The sequence below is a fragment of the Pantherophis guttatus genome, chromosome 1, assembly GCF_059756535.1.
Source record: "Pantherophis guttatus breed Tessera chromosome 1, ASM5975653v1, whole genome shotgun sequence".
Lineage (NCBI taxonomy): Eukaryota > Metazoa > Chordata > Lepidosauria > Squamata > Colubridae > Pantherophis > Pantherophis guttatus.
Window position 1 is genome coordinate 325652522 of NC_142063.1, and position 17927 is coordinate 325670448.

At 41.3% G+C, this 17927-nt stretch overlaps 1 long non-coding RNA gene across 1 annotated transcript; it reads right to left on the minus strand.

The window, feature by feature from the left end:
- Positions 1-228: 228 nt before the first annotated feature.
- On the minus strand, positions 229-7015 carry LOC117667752 (uncharacterized). The gene is made up of 3 exons (XR_004592130.2): positions 6931-7015; positions 5469-5534; positions 229-560 (listed from the first exon to the last, which is right to left on the minus strand). It is a non-coding gene; the product is annotated as an uncharacterized LOC117667752 (long non-coding RNA).
- Positions 7016-17927: the final 10912 nt, after the last annotated feature.

Genomic DNA, 17927 nt, shown 5'->3' on the forward strand with positions numbered 1-17927 from the left:
TACTGTAGGAATTCAAATTAAAACATTGTGGACAAATGTGATTTTTTTTCTTTTGCCTTTCTCTAAACTCATCCAGCATGGGAGAGTAATTGGTTGCACCTTCAATTGCTGTTATTGTTAAGGTTGTTTCCCCCATCTCCCAACATTTAATCTAAATTTGGCTGCCTGTAATTTAAACCTATTCTTCTATCTTCCCTTGACATTCTTCTGTGTGACAACTTTTCACATGCTTGTATGATATGCCTCCTTGGTTTGTTTGTTTTTTTCCCCTCAAGGCAAAACATGCTCAGGATCTTCGTTTCTAGTCCCTGGTCCTTCTTGCTGTCCTTTTCCAATTCTGTTACCCTTTATTTATTTGCTTATTTTGTAAGTTTTTCATGGCACCTATGTTCCAAGAATCTGGATGGCTCATGACAGTAAAAACATCACAAAACAAAGCCTAACATTAAAATCATAAAAGCACCATTCACTATAAAATCAAAGGAGAATCAACCCATAACTTCTAGCCATTGTCTTACCTGTCAGCACTCTTACTGTCTGGTTCCCCAAAAATTTGGTGCCTATTTTTGAAGCAAAAGTAAAGAAAGGCCGTCACTGTAACTTTCAGGGGAGGAGAATTTCAAAGGTTACAGCAGCCACAGAAAATGCTCTGGGCAGAGGGAAGCATGCAGGCAAAAGGATTCAAATCTATCTCGAGCCATGGAGTCATTTATCTGAATTTCAAGTGTGTAGTGCAGGGGTCTCCAACCTTGGCAACTTTAAGACTTGTGGACTTCAACTCCCAGAATTTGCTGGCTGAGGAATTCGGGGAGTTGAAGTCCACAAGTCTTAAAGTTGCCAAGGTTGGAGACCCCTGGTATAGTGTACAACTAGACCAAGTAATTGAGATGGCCTCAATGAATACAGAAAGAAAGAGAGTGTTACCTCCCCTGACTTGGAAACTATACAGATAGTCCTTTGTTTAGCTAACCATTTTACTTCATCTTTCCTTTGCTTTACCTGTGTATGATCTATCCTTGCATTTTCAACCTTCACAGGTCTATAAAGCAAAGGAAACCTGAAGTAAGATTTAAGCACAGTCACCATTCCACTTAGCAACTGCTTTGCTTAATGGCTAAGGTTTGCTTTCTCCTCCCTAGGTTGTCCCCTCCAAAGCCAACTTTTCCATTCCTGGTTGGAGATGCAATGCAAGGTGCCTGCTCACAACTCTTGGTTCTTCATCTTGCTGGGTATTTTAAAAAATGCCTTCAGGCCCAGCTGTAAGCGGTATGATGTTGCCTTGTTCCACCTGGCTGTGGCCCAGCTCGAGGGGGAAATAACAGCTCAAATGACTCCCATTGTTTATGAAATGAAGGAACTTGTTGCTTTCATAAAGACACAATGAGACTGGAAGAGGACCAACAAGTTTCCAGGGTCAAGAGAACAGGAAAGGGGCAACTCTGGAATGGCGAGAGCATGGAACTTTACAAAGAATTCAGCAGTTCATGCACCATCAGCATGTATTAGGATTGTTGAGACTCAGTTCTGGGACATGAGCAGGAATTAGTTATGGCACTAATAATGTGTCAGGCATGAAAGATAAGATCTACACATGAAGGTCCAATTAAACTAATGCATTGCTACCTACGCCTATACATAAGAATCAGTAGTGGGTTCTACTTACCTTCGCTACTGGTTCAGAACTGTGAGCGTGTGCATGCATGTGCTCACTTCGCTTATGTGCTGCACTTCTGTGCATGTGCAGAACCTTCTGCGCATGCGCAGAGTGTCCATGATGACATCTGGGCAGGTGGGCGGAGGCTCCCGCCGCAGCCACTCCCGGTTCGCCCGAACTGCGGCGAACAAGTAGAAACCCACCACTGATAAGAATCTTCTCAACTAACATTAGCAAATGCTAAGACTTAGATATGACTCAACAAAATGGGGGAGGGGGAGAGAATTGGACTTTGTGCACTTGTGGCTATGTAGAGATTCCAGGCTGAGCCCTCTTTTAACTCCACCCAGGGTTGGGTTCTATTTATCTTTACTACTGGTTCGCAACAGGGCCACACGCATGTGCAGAAGCTTCCTGATGACATCGGGGTCAGTGTGTGGAGCCTCCCACAGGTTTTACTACCGGTTCTATAGAATCGGTCTGAACCGGGGCAGCCCATCACTCACTCCACCACCACAACCAGCAGCTTCTGTCATTCCTTCCTCTACAAAATGTGAGCCTTCGGCTTTGGGGTAAAAAATGTAATTAAATTTTTGGAGGAAAGAATAGGACAACAGATCTTCCTTATATAATGGCGAGCTAACTAGGTGTCTGTTATTAGGACTTTAACTTTATGAGATGGGAAGGGACCAGCATCTTCTGATTGGCTGATTGGGGATAATAACATGCTAGACTGTTTTGAGAAGTAACAGGATGAGTAAATTTAAGCACATGCAGGGTTTTTTCCTTCACCATTAAATAAACATAGTGGCCCTACAACTAGACTATGCTTAAAGGGTCAATATATTGTAGGAATATCAAAAGGTCTATTTCTGGGAGAAAAGGTTAAATTTAGCCCCCAAGTTTAGTTTCATTCTCTCAATTGGGGAACAAAAAAAAATTAGAAAGGAAGTGTACAAGGCACATTCATTTGAGATCTTGGAGGAAATGCAAAGTTTGGCTCCTGATATAAAATGCATTGCATGCTCATATGTGTAGCACTTCTATCAAATTTGGGGAAAATTGACTACATGGGTCTCAGCTATTTTCCCAGTTGATTGGGTTTGGGGGATGGCTCAAGCTCAACCCTTCCAAGACTGAGTGGCTGTGGTTCCCGGCATCCCAATATAGTCAGTTGACTCCATCACCGACTATCAGGGGCGAGTCTTTGGCCCCCGCGGAGAAGGCGCGCAATCTGGGTGTCCTTCTCGATACACAGCTGTCTTTAGAGGAACATCTGACGGCGGTAGCCAGGGGGACCTTTTGTCAGGTTCGCCTGATCCGCCAGTTGCGGCCCTTTCTTGATCGGGATTCCCGGTGCACAGTCACTCATGCCCTCGTCACCTCGCGCCTGGACTACTGCAACGCTTTCTACATGGGGCTCCCCTTGAGGAGCACCCGGAGGCTCCAACTGGTCCAGAATGCGACCGCGCGGATAATTACGAGAGCTGCCTGGCGCTCCCACCATAACACCACTCCTGCGTGAGCTGCACTGGCTCCCAGTGGTCTTCCGGGTGCGCTTCAAGGTTTTGGTCACCACCTTTAAAGCGCTCCATGGCATAGGACCTAGTTATCTTTGAGACCGCCTGCTGCTACCGATGACCTCCCACCGACCTGTGCGCTCTCACAGAGAGGGCCTCCTCGGGGTGCCATCAGCCAAACAATGTAGGCTGGTGACTCCCAGGGGGAGGGCCTTCTCTGTGGGGGCACCTACCCTCTGGAATCAGCTGCCCCAAGAGATAAGGAGAATTTAAGACCTCGGTGCCTTCCGCCATGCCCTTAAAACTTTCTTTTTCCAGCAAGCCGGGCTGGCTTAACATAACATTTTTTAAAAACATTTTTAACTGGTTTGTCATTTTAAATTGGGGCCAAATTAATATATATCCTTTTAATTGTTTTTAATGTTTGTATTGTAAGTTTTTAGCTGGCTGTACACTGCCCTGAGTCCCTCGGGAGAAGGTGCAGTATATAAATTCGAAATAAAACAAAATAAATAAATAAAATACAGTATTAGGGCTATCACATCTAGCCTACAATATTCCAAATGAACATGAGATTTCTTGGGTTCCTTTAAAGACCCATCAGATTTACTGAGGTCTACATAGAAAAAGAATAGATTGATGTGTATAGAGTTGATTATAGTAGCAATGAGTGCGCTGTTGGAGGATTTGAAGTGGCAGATCATCCTGGGGAAGGCTCATCTATGTGGATGCTGAGTTGCATGTTACTAAGTTGAGTGATGCTTAAGTAACTTGATAGCACTTTATCCAAACCATGGATCTGGGCTGCAAACATAAAGATGACTAGCAGATGGCAACAAACAGTTGGATAGTTCTATACTGTATTTTGTTGCCACTTGTAGTAATCCACATTTTCGCAGCCAAGTTATGATGGTTGTTCAATCATGTTTGACTGTTTGTGACTTACAAACATCATTTCACTACAACTATCCACCAGGTAGCCCATGACTGAGTTGGATTATGGTGAGTTCTATTCTTTCAGTATTAGAAAATTGCCTGCTGAATCCTAGCAATTGCAAATAGATCTGGAACCCAAAGACCTTGCCCCAGACTGGAAGTCTGATGAGATCTGATCTCTTCCACCTTCCCAGATAAACTTTCAAACCTCCACACACAATCCTCCAACTGAACTCTCCCATCTCTCTTTCTGTCTGGTGTGCAGCATTAGAAGCAAACAGAAGGGAGACATTTGGACAAACAAAATGTACCACCTGTCAGGGTTCCAAGTGACACCCCCAATGAAAGAAGACTCTGAGGCTAGAAATTCCTCAAAATTCTATTTTATTAGAGATGTCATATTGGCACATCTGGGAAAATCCGAATCTGAAAGCATCCAGGTTTTCCCCACCCAAAAGAAAGTCCAAGTCCCTGCCCCAGTACCCACATGTCCATCACATGGTCCAATTGTTGCACCGTCCCAACTGGAGATGCCTCCCAGTAATGCCACTCCAGGTGCAGGGCAGAATGTCCTTGACTCTCAGAGAAAAGAATGTTATTATGGCTAGATATCTCCCCAACTCCATACAATCCCCCCCTCCCAGTTTCCCACAGCACTAAATGTGGCAGCTCTGAAGATCCAAAGTAAAAGATGGCTTCCAGGGCTGACACCACCCATTCCCCACCTCCCTAGGAAAATAGATAGCTAATTCTGGCTTTGTGGAATTCAGGTAAGGGAATAGATTTATTTTCTTGGCTTCGATTTGAATTAGGAAGAATCCAGGCTTTTAAATGCAAAGCCTCTGGTGGCACAAAAGTGAATGTGATTATTAATGGCATAAACCGTTAGTTCAGCCCCCTTTTTCAAGTGCCTGAAGCATCTTTCAGATTTGAAAGCATACATGCACATTGCTTTTACAGTCTATTATTAAAAAGTGCATTTATAGAGTTCCAGAAAGAAGAGGCAGTGATCAATAATAGAAGCCATTCATAACCCTGGCCTTCCTTTCCTATTTAAACATGCATTGTGATTTTTTTTTAAAAAAAAAATCCTTTCCCTGTTCTGAGACAGAAGTGAACACTTTTGATGAGTTGTAGCCCATCTTTTTTTGGTAGAAAGCCACTACCTTTGAGTCCAGCTACATGGTGGCTTCTAGTATATCTTGGTTGAGCCCCCGAAAAGCTAAGCAGGGTATAACTTGGTTCCCATATAGAAGAGAGCTCTGTCACATATAAATGCCTAACTCCCATACCACTTCCTACCTGGTACAGTAAGGGTTAACACCCACACCCTCACCTTTCCCACAACTCCTCCTTACCTTTAGTCACGCCTCCCTAGTACTTAAGCGACATACATGAGGTACTGGGGTACACTGCAACTTCACCTGTAAGAGAGCAAAGTTGACTCAATAAATATGATTGGAACATACCATTGATTCTGAGTATTTCTTGGGCTAGATCCTCGTATCTTAACAAGCTCACAAGGAAATTCCAAAGTATTAGGTGAGACTGAGAAAATTGGAAGAATATCCTGGAAGAAGAGAATGGAAAATCACTTCTATTTTGTTGCCAGGAGAAAAACCTATAGGGAGATAGCAAGAGACAAGCTTGATTTGGTTTTTTTTTTTTTTTTTTTACAAATCCTTTGTCCTGTGGGGAAGAAGAACATTTGAAGTGCTCAGAATATTGCCACTTCTGAAATCAGATTACCATTTATTTAATGTATCTAATAGAGATGGCTCTGCTCACTTGTGTAACATGCAATGGAGTTTGCCTGGCAAATGATGGCATATATTGTTTTGGAAAATAAACAGATGGGATTAAGCTCTATTTTTGCTATTGGGATGGTAATTTCCTGCACTATTGTTGCAGGAGTAGATAATAGCGTTATCATATCTCTTTTCTCTCTGCCCTTTGCTAAGGTTAGTTCTGACTGGCAAGCTGACTGTTGATTCCCGCCCCCCCGTATTTAAACGTTAGAATTAACATACAAGTAGCCCTAAATAGTGTAAAAATCAAATACTTAAACATATGTATCCCTCCTAATAACACCCCATTCTGCAAATATCAAATTGGAAGTCCTGCCTAGGTTTCCACTGGTGGGATGGCTCATAGTGGAGTTACTATTAATATGACCTTCTTGACGGAGGGTCTCTATGTTTCACGAAATGAAGCTGATTCTCATGCTATCTTCCTTTATATTGCAACTTTTTTTAGGAGATCAGATGCTCCAGACCTGCTTGCCTTTTAAAGGTGAACTTTATTTTAATTCATGTAGTGCTTATGTTCTTACCAGTGGTGGGATTCAAATAATTTAACAACCAGTTCTCTATCCTAATGACCAACTGGATGGGCATGGCCAAGGGGTGTGACAAGGCAGCACTCCGCTCCTCCACTACCCTGGGAGCAAAAATGGGCCATGGGGGGGGGACACATGCCGCCCCCCCCCGGTGCCCCATTTTGGGCATAGTAGACCTCCCTACACCCACCCCCTCGGGAGCAAAAACGGGCCACAGGGGGCTGTGCCGCACCCCCCCATACCCCATTTTGGGCCTAGAAGGCCTCCCTGAAGCCTCCTGGGAAGTGAAAACGGGCCTAGGAAGCCTCCCTGAAGCCTCTTGGGAGTAAAAATGTGCCTAGGAGGCCTCCATGAAGCCTCCTGGGAAGCAAAAAGGGGCCTAGGAAGCCTCCCTGAAGCCTCCTGGGAGTGAAAATGGGCCGTGTGGGGAGGGGCGCCCCCCCGCACCCTGTTTTGGGTCTAGGAGGCATCTCTGCACTTACCTGGGAGCCAAAATGGGGCACGTGGGGATTCCTGCAAGGGGAGGGGCCAAACAGCAATTTAACTACCGGTTCTCCCAAACCAGCCGAATCCCACCACTGCTTCTTACAATATTGTTTCATTTCCTTATTTAATAATAGGTGGCTTTATTGTTAACTGTTTTCCCTAACCAGTTTTACTAAACATTGCTTTTAAGAGGGCCAGTTGGCTTAGTGGTTAATGCACCAGGCTAGAAAGCAAGAGATGTGTGAGTTCAAATCTCAGTCTAGCCATGGAAGCCATCTGGGTGACCTTGGGCCAATCACTCTCTCTAAGCCCAACTCATCTCACAGGGTTGTTGTTGTGGGAAAATGGAAGACGGAAGATGTGTTGGATATGTTTGCTGCCTTCAATTATTTGTAAAAATAATAAAAGGATATTAATAAGCAAAATAAGAATAAATAAAATAAAGATATTCTTTTTATTCAAGGCTCCAGGTTGCTTTGGTTCGAAAAGGGATAAAAAAAACTTAAAAAGAACAATAATAGAAATAATTATAGCATGGAGAGCCAGTTTAGTGTAGTGGCTAAGGCATCAGGCTAGAAACTATGAGTTCTAGTCCCTCCTTAGGCCCAAAGCCAATTGGGTGAACTGGGCCAGTCATTTTTTTCTCATCCCCAGGAAGGAGATGATGGCAAACTACTTCTGAAAAAAGTTGCCAAGAAAACTGCAGTCCAGGAAGTCTCCCAGAATCGGATATGATTAAATGGAAGGGGAGGGGGGAAGTGAGCTGGTGGAGAAGAAGAGAGAAACTTTGCTTCAGCGTTTCTTTGAAGATGATAACAACTCAAGGTCAACTGCCATGGCATAGCAGGAGGATGGCACCACCAGACATTGCACCCACATGACCCCTGGGGAATTGTGGATTGGATGACTTTTTTTTTTTTATTTAATTTATATGTCAGCCTTCTCCGGAGACTCAGGGCAGCTTACAATGCGTTAAGCAATAGCCTTCATACTTTTGTATATTTATACAAAGTCAGCTTATTGCCCCCACAAACTGGGTCCTCATTTAACCTACCTTAGAAAGGATGGAAGGCTGAGTCAACCTTGAGCCTGGTAAGATTCGAACCTGCAGTAATTGCAGGCAGCTGTGTTAATAACAGGGTGCTTTAAACCACTGTACTACCAAGGCTCCTACTTATGCTGGACAGTTGGGGGAAGGCTTTTGGGGATGCTTTCTATATGTAATTTTCGGGCCTTTTGCTTCAGACCTTGCTTTTCTTTGGTTGCATTCAGTTCATACTCAGTAAAAGTACCTTTCTCTATAAAAATGGAGTCGGGGTTTTCCTTTCTTGAATATTGAAAGGAGGCAAGCCTGACACTCAGTTTGGAGATGATTGAAAATATTTTGATCTATTTCTGTAGAATTCTTTGAGTTGTAAACCAGAAACAGTCTGGAATGTTTCTATACATACCAATGGTGAAATCCAATTTTTTTTACTACTGGTTCTATGGGCGTGGCTTGGTGGGCGTGACATGGCTTGGTGGGCGTGGCAGGGGAAGGATACCACAAAAACTCCATTCCCACCCCACTCTGGGGTCAGCCAGAGGTGGTATTTGTCGGTTCTCCGAACTACTCAAAATTTCTGCTACTGGTTCTCCGAACTGCTCAAAATTTCTGCTACCGGTTCTCCAGAACTTGTCAGAACCTGTTGGATTTCACCCCTGATACATACCAGGTACCCAAATTTGCAGGATGCTTCTCATTGATTGCAAATGTTCCGGATCACCCAGATTGCTGTATAATCCCAATCCCAATGCCAGCTCAGTTGGGCGGAGAACATTTATCTATTGCCGTCACCATTAACTACAGTACACTCTCTGGGCACTGGTTGTAATTGGCCAATACTTCAATCGCTGGTACAAAGTACAACTCCACCCTATCCATTCTGTGAGTTGGGATAAGCCAGGCTTATTTTGGCAGTCCACCAAGATTTTGATAGATAGCTAGATATTGTAATATTTCATAATCGTAATCGTCTTTAGTCTGTATATAAGATCATTTCAATGCCACGGACATTCACTAGTCGTAAATCAAATAAATAAATAAAAGCATAAAAAGAGCTGTTGAATACACTTCCTGCTAATCCCCAGCAATGATACACTGATCCCGTTTGAAAGATCAACATTGCTTCTAGAAATTATTCATCTAAATTGGATCGCCAAAATTTGAGAACTCAAAAGCTGGAGAGCATCTCTCTGAATGGCTTTGGCTGCATCATGAAATCAGTGACTTTAATCCTCCACTTAGATCATATAAGATGCTGGCCTCAGCCACAGATGATTTTGCCATGTTCCATCCTGCTGCACTGTGATTAGTCATTGGCTTTCTTTATACCTACTGTATGAACTTTCCCTTTCTTCTAAGCAGGTTTGACCTGTGCAATGAATATTGTCTATACCACCATCCACTCTCCTCTGCCTGTCGTCCCCCCTCCCTCCACTGCCATTGCTGCCTCTGTTTCCAAGCAAGAATTGACCATGATTTTCCATTCCCAACTACCCTTTTGCTTAGTGCTTCAGTCAGATGCCTCTGGGCTTGGATGCTACTTGTGAAACTGGAGAAGCGTTAAAGATGCCCAGTAAACCATACCATAAGCCACTCACAAACACAAGACACAATTGGAGTAGACTAGCCCAGGATTTTGTTGTGGATGGAATATGAATTTGAAAAATTATCTTGAACATGGAGAAAAATTCAACTTGATTGACCTGACGGGAACTTTTCTATCCTTGGAATGTAATTAGCAAAAATACAACTTCTTTTTAAAGGATGAAATAGAGAAGGAGGAGGAATAATAGGGCTACATAAAGCTCTCATGCTGAACCTGGCGAGAGATTGCTAAGATATTTGGGGGAAACGGGTGCTCTGTATCATAAAATAACTGAAGAGGCTGGATTTGTACCACCAGGCTAAGACACAAAAACATCTAACTAATTCACACAAACCAGGTGTAGCATCAGGCAGCTGCAGAAACTATTTTTTTCAGTTACCTGCCTTGTTTAAGTATGATGTGTGAACACAGCCTATACTTTGTAAAAAGCATGCAACTGCACAGAAATTCAAAAGAAGCAGCACTGTATCTGTCTTTTTAAAGAAATGAATGAATAAAATGTTTTTTTTCTTTTAAAAAAGCAATTTAGCTGTAATCGATGATTAATTGCCAACTCAAGAGGAGGTAAAAGTCTGCAGAGACCCTCAATCATCCAGATCATGGTTGTCCCAAAAGTGCTTTTTCAGGAGGCAACTGGACTTTCTTGTTTTTTCTTTGAATATAAATCCTTCCATTCCCCACTATCCTGTCAGAGCTGAAGAAGCTTCTTGGATGAGAAGTGAAACATCTTCAAAGAAAAAAAAAAACCAAGAAAGTCCAATTGCCTCCTGAAAAAACATATTTGGGACAACCATGACCTGGATGACTGAGAATCTCTACAGACTTTTAGCTATACAATTTGGGATGAACACCCTTTGAGTGGTGTGGGAGTAGGAATGGATTTCCAGAGGTGGGGGGGGAAATTGCAGACTACAGGAACCAGGAGCACTACTCAGGTGACCCTGAGGATACAGATAAACCGCCAAGTGCTTCAATGACCCTCTAAAAGGATGTAACTGACCAGCTGTCTGCAAGGAATATAAATCCTTCCATTCCCCACTATCTTGTCAGAGCTGAAAAAGCTGCTTGGATGAGAAGTGAAGAGTCTTCAAAGAAAAAACAAGAAAGTCCAGTTGCCTCCTGAAAAAGCACCTTTGGGTCAAGAGGAGGTATCAAAGATTTTTTTTCATGAAGTACATTTCAAATGTTTCAGATAATCTACTGTACTGTTTCATTAAATGGGTGTGGAGAATAGGACAGAGGTTCCAGAAATGAGTATTCAGGTTAGAATATTTAACTGTATACAGTATGAAGGGGCTGCTCTTTATTTTCCATGAAATTACCTAAAATAGCTGCTTTAAACAATACTGGAATACCCAGTGGTCAATTTTGTGTGTGTGTGTGTGTGTGTGTGTGTGTGTGTGTGTGTGTGTGTGTTGTAGGGAGCATTAGGTTAGGCAATATGTGCAAATGATCATTTTGAATCAACAGTTATGTAGCTGCAATAAAGGGCAATGGGATTTTACGTTTCATGCAGTTCTTCATGAGGACTTTTCTTGAAGTTTCAGAGTCAACTCAGCTTCTGGGCTCCACTTTAGCTGACTCTGAGAGCTGAGTTGATTGTTTTCCTAACTCTGCAGCCGTTTATTTGAAACCAGAACAAAGGCAGCGTTTTCTATGCAACATTCCAAATTCATCTTCAAAAGCTTTTATGAAACACAGCAGGAATGGTTGCAAAATGACTTTGAAGTTTACAAACGATCATTTTTCACGTAGATTTTACAGAGGCTCCCATTATAGCACCTGGGTGAAGGGAGAGGGGCAAGGGACTCAGCTAACTGTTTAATAAGGACAGGGGTTTTTTAAAACGCCAGGACCTGTTGGAGCTTGACGGATGACACGTTGATAGAATAATTTCTTTGTTGATTGGCTTCAGTAGAAGTGACAATCACAAGCCAGTATTGAACTGCTTTGGCCAGACTGAAAAGTGAAAATGATGATGGTGTGGAAGTGCTCATATTTTCCAAATTATGGGAAATAATCGCTCCATTTTATTCTGTTCATTAGCTCTCTCAACAGGCTGGTGAACATAAGGTTGCATGTGTTTTCTCTCCGAATTTCAGGCAAAGTAGTGGATCAGATCAGTGTTTCTCAGCAACTTTAAGATGTATGGACTTCAACTCCTAGATTTCCCAACCAGTATGCTGGCCGAGCAATTCTGGGAGTTGATATCCACACATCTTAAAATGTCCAAGGTTGAGAAACCCTGGACTACAGTAGATGACAAGAAAAATCCTCTCCAACTCTATAATTCTGTGAAATCAATATGAATAAATCTTTGCAATTATTTTTGTGAGAAATAAGCTGAGAGACACTATTGGGAGGCTGTTCAAGGTGGCTTATATTTAATTTTGCGCTAAAGATTTTTATTTAGTGATGCCATGTTGTATGTCTGAGAGGCTTTATCTGAGTCTAGCGGCTAATTTAAGTCACATGAAATCAGGAACTAAAATTTACTGCCAAGGCTTGGTCTGGGGAGTTTAATCATTTTCCAAAATTCTGATTGACCACGACTGTGTGTGCATATGTTAGGTTCTTTTTTTAAATTAAATCTAGGCATTAAATAAGTGCGGCATATTTTAAGTTGCATTTTCCAAAATGTGTTTGAGAAGAAAACAAGAAAAGTGGCCCTCAACACTGCTTGATAGCCATTGCATCATATGCTAATACTTAATGAAGTCTTTAAATTCTGGGGTTTCCTCTGAGGAGCACTTTCATGGAGATTCAACAGAATAGAAATGATAGCTAGCTATTTTATTCACCTTGCTGGAATCTCTGAATATTTTGTCTTATGAAACATCTCTCTTGAACTTTGAAATATCAGAATGAATTGGACACACATGTCCAGAAAATAATTTAAACACCAAGCCAACAATTACATCCATTTTCAAGTTGGAGGTAGAAAGTGCAGGCCAAACTTTTGAAAGCTATCTGAAAACAAATAGATAAACTGTATATGCCTAATACAGTTCTAGTTTGGAATGAAATGAACTAATGATCTAACTTAAAAACTAGACTGTATTATGCATATGGTTACCAATTTGTTTTCAGATAATTCATTAGTTCAATGGAGGAAAAGCTGGTGAAAATGATGGCGCTTACAGAGATGGCTAAATTAATTTCCTTGATTAGAGAAAAGACAGTGTCTACATTTGTGGTTTAGTTTTCTTTAACTTTTTTTTTTCTTTATTTGCTCTTTTTTTTTCTTTGATATATATATATGAAATAGAAGAACATAAACAGAACGTGTAGATGTGCTTTAAACCATAGAAAAACCCTACCAACCAAAGTTAGCATGATGAAAAATAATTATCTGTGTCTCTGTTTGATTCAATTAAGTAGTCAGCCCAGATAACAGTCGAACTCTCTTTGCTTAACTTGCTTAGCCTTAATTGGTATTGAAACTAGTTAGTGTTTAATAGCTTTTCATGTTGGGTGAACCCAGCCTTTCTGGTTACTTATAGTTTAGCATGTTTTGGACACCCAGTTAAGCATATGTTTGGAAAGACATTTTTGGAAAACATTGAGAAGCTTTTCCTAAACTCTGCATTGTTATTATGAAAAGTTCTTCTCCACCTCCCACTGTGTTGTTTTGCTGGTGCCAATGTAAAACCTAACTGGTGCATGCATAGTATAGAAGTTGTGAAGTACAGAACATCTATGTAGCACTTAGTTATTCTTAAAGTATGTGGAAATCTTTTTTCTGAATTGCAACTTTCTAAACTCCCACATCAACTATAGGGGCTGAGAAATCTGGAAGTGGTAATCCTAAAGTCATCAGACCAGATTAGAAGTACTGCTCTACACAGTAGGCAAACTGCATCCTTCAAATTCAGCCATGTAACTTCTAGACACTATTTGCTAAAAGTGGGAGCCGAATCTTGAAAAATTGTAAAACTAACAACTTTTATTTTTTTAGGTAGCCATTCTGAAAGCCAAAAATCAGGACCATGATATTTTTCCTGGGGCTGCAGGAAGACAAATTATGCATAGATCCTTAGTTTATTATCAGAACTCATATATTTTCCCAGCAATGGTTCATGGGCCTGCAGCTTGGCAAGGCCAGTGCTGATAAGTGAACCACAAACACAATGTCTCTCCAGAGCTCATCTATCATAGGCCTGTTAGATATGTGTTGCAGCAAACTAGGCAACACTAGGAGGAGACAGCAAAAAGGTACTTTAAACTTTGCTGCCATCCACTGCTTCCAAAAATCCTAAATGCAAGTGCTCTGTCAGTGATGCACACTAAATGTGTGCGCTCCCAGATATATATTATCCGAGACATTTAGACTCCCCCAAAGTGGCAGGCGTTTGGAGGCTGTTGCCAGACACACACTATAAATCCACAACACATATAATGCATATCTCCTAAATCTGAACACATCTCCAGATTCCCACCCCTCCGAGTACACATTGTGGCTATTCAGCATTCAAGCCCTTCCTTTAACAGACAGAAAGAGGAAAACACCTTTTGATTCTGGAATGTATCTTCCTGACACTTGGACATCCTGTTTGGCCTCCTCAAAAGTGTGATTAGTTGATACACACAAAAGATGCAACACTCACAGTGTTCTGGTGCACACCCTGCCTGTCCCTCATTTTTCTGCACAAGCATTTCTGGACAGCATTTGGCAAAAACACTCAGGAGCAGTGATCTTTGAATACTTATGATAAAGGTGACTGTTTATTCAGGAAACATTTGCATCACTTAAACAGAGTTCATTTATCTCCAGTCCAGGAAATACGCACATATTGCACATAAAAGGGGGAGGATCTTTGATCATGTGGCCCCAGCTGCCATCTTGACTTTTCTGACCCTCCTCTGTGGATGTCTGTGCTCCAGCCTCATACCCTAATCTGATTGGTTATGTATCATCTAGCCCCCCGTGTGTGATCCCTGATTCACCAATTCACCTCTCTGTAAGAACAAAGAAGAAATACAGTATCAAAGTAGTAATGGAGAAGTGAGAAGCTTTATTTATTTATTTTTAAAGAAAATATTTAAATTTAAGAATATTGAAAAGAAGACTCCTTACTGAATTATGATCCCCCCCTCCCGGGAAATGTTCCTGTCTTTTCACTGAAAAAACACTCCTTTTAACCTGAACTGTGAAATGAAAGGTGATTCTGTTTCAACCTAATTTATAATGGTAAAACTTGAATTACAAGTTATGTTATGCTTAGCTAGGCAAAATACGAATAATTTCCCCAACTTTAGTTACTGGACATGCAACAGATGTGTGCCATTGTTTGGGGATGATTGAAATACAAAATAGAGAATGGATGGATGGAAAGATAAGATAGGAAAAAATCAATTTGGTATAGTGGTTAAGATGTTGGTGTCAAGATTGAATTCGCTTATGCTCCCTGTGAATATTATCACTTTTCAACTTGCCAAAGAACTGGAGGGAGGGAAGGGGAAGATGGAATGAGGAAGCTCTAGACTTCAACCATGAGAGCCAAGCACCCACCAAGGACACTTCAGCAGTGTTGGCCAAGACATGAACTGTTCTCAAAACAAAAGAATGATTTATAATTGGACAATGTGACCTGTCCAGTGGGAGGAGGGAAGTAATCTATTCTTTTTCTTTTTATGTACACTGAGAGCATATGCACCAAGACAAATTCCTTGTGTGTCCAACCACACTTGGCCAATAAAAAATTCTATTCTATTCTATTCTATTTAACTATGCAAGGTTGCGCGGGAAAAGTTAGAGCTGGTTTTGCATTTTTCAGTGTTGAAATCATGTACTCAATAAAGTTTTGCTTTTGTGTCTGTATTTGTTGGGTTCGTTTGTCTGACTGTTGATATTAAACCAGTTCTCCTAAAACCCTGGTTCTGCACAGCCTACTTGGCTACCTTTGAGAGCGCTGTGAGGAATTTGGGGAATAATGTCCGGTATGGAGCAAAAGGTGGAGATGGCAATGAAGACCGGAGTGGGCAGGGCGAAGGAAGCCCCAGCAACAGCACAGACAGACTTTGGATCCCAAGTGATCCGGTCAAAACTTTCTCTGCCAAAACCAGTTTATTTATTAATTCATGTATTAGTTTACCTATCAAAATTTGTGTATCGTTGTAATCACACACTTCTCACCAAGTAATAATATGAACAGAGCACAAAAATAAAACAACAGAATAAATAATATTGATCTAAACCAGGAGTGTCAAACTCAAGGCCCGCAGGCCGGATCCGGCCCGCGAGGTGTTTAGATCTAGGCCACCCTAGAAACAGCGAAGGACTGGCACTGATGTGGCCCTCCATGAAATCGAGTTTGACACCTCGATCTAAACTCTAAACCTAATCTCAAATGCAGGTAGCCCTTGCTTAACAACCAGCAACCAGGTTTAGTGATCATTTGAAGCTATGATGGAGCTAAAAAAAGTGACTTATGACTGATCCTTGCACTTACAACCATTGCAACATCCCCACTGTTATGTGATTGTGAATCAGCACTTGGTAATCATTGCACTATTTATAACTTTGACATGCAAAGTCAGTGGGGCAGCTGGCAGGGAATGTTGCAAGTTGTGCATGTGATATCTCACTTAACAACCATAGGGATTTGCTTAATGACTGTGACCAAAAAAAGTAATAAAAACAGGTGCAATCATGTGATGCCTCACTTAATGACCATACTAATTAATAAATGTTGAGTCCCTCTTGTGGTCATAAGTAGAGGATTACCTACATTTCCCTAGTCCTCCAAATCTCTCTGAAAAACTCAGTTGAAAAGTATTGTAGGAACTGAGCCATCAAACCAGAAATTCATTCTGGCCACTGTATCCAAATAGGCCGTTCATTACATTCTCTATTTCTGGTCTCTTGCAAACTTTAGTCAGCTGCCTTCCAAATATGTTTGACCTCAATTTCCATTATTCCCAGTGGCCATTCTTCATGCATTTCCCAGTTGTTCAAAGGAGTAGGAAGAGAATGAATTTAATCTCCCTCAAACATTTTTTAAAATGTCTGACTGCTCCTGGCCCCTGTGATAAAGAAACTGTCCTAGTTTCAAAACATTGTTTTAATCATTGGAGTTTTTGTGTGTAGCAAATACCAGGTTTCTAGGCAGCCTAATGGTTTGGATCTCTGAAGAGGGCGTAAGTCAACGATCAATCTCTGAAGTGTCTTTTTTCTCTACACAAGACTTTGATATACATTTAAATGGGCAATAGGAATAGGGTATTCCTATTGATAATTCATAAAAGCCTATGAAACATCTATTAATTAAACAAATGCTGAATTAGGAATTAATTCTTCTACTTTCCACACAAGGAGAAGGAAACAGCTTTTCAGAACCATGGGCACATCTGAAAATTGTGTCCTTCAAAGACAATGTGTCCTACCAATTTATAGCATGTCCTCAAACATCCTCACAAGGAAAGCTATACCGAGTAAATGAAGAAAAAATACCAAATTACACAATCCTTAAATCACATGGCAGCACCCAATAGACCTAGGAAAAATTATTCCTTGGATGTGGGCCCTCAGGAAAAACCACACCTACAAGTTAGACTGATAAATCAAAAGCATCCTGGAAGAGGACAAGTGAAAGTGTATTATTCCCAAGAAAACCATATGAATGTGTCGGTGATATTATCAGAAATTGGGCTTGACTTAAAAAACACTTATATTGACTTTTGTGGTAGAGGATTGGTCCTAGTTGCTGACAGATTTGCAGTAACACATTGCAAAAAAAAACAAAATGTAGCTGCAAAGGTTGAATCAAATTCTCTTTTAATGGAACTCAGTGCTCCTAAAGGGCTCTAAACTGCCCTACTTTAATCCGACAGATTATTATCGGAATAGAGCGTGCTCCAGAGTTCCACACTTACATAAGGAAATCACCATCTTTGCAGTTAGACAGTCCATTTATATGCGCACACACAAACACATACAGAGTAAGTGTTGGTATAGATTGGTGAAAATGTGTTTTATGTTCCATTGTCAAGGCAATTTTCCCTTCCATCTGTCTTGATTGTTAATGAAACAGAAGACTTGCTACTGTAATGTATGAGGCGAATGGGACTTCTGACCCCCCTTTTCCTCCCACCCCAATAGAAACACCCTGTATGTGTAGAGCTGTTGTCAGTGACTATTGTGCTTTTAAAGCACTTCCTGGCCGTGTTATCTTGTAGTATTGCTAATACATATTTCATGATGAATCTATGGGGAGCAAAGCAGTGGTGGGTTTCAATTTTTTTTACTACCGGTTCTGTGGGTGTGGCTTGGTGGACGTGGATATGGCATGGCTTTGTGGACATGGCTTGATGGATGTGGCAGGGGAAGGATACTGCAAAAT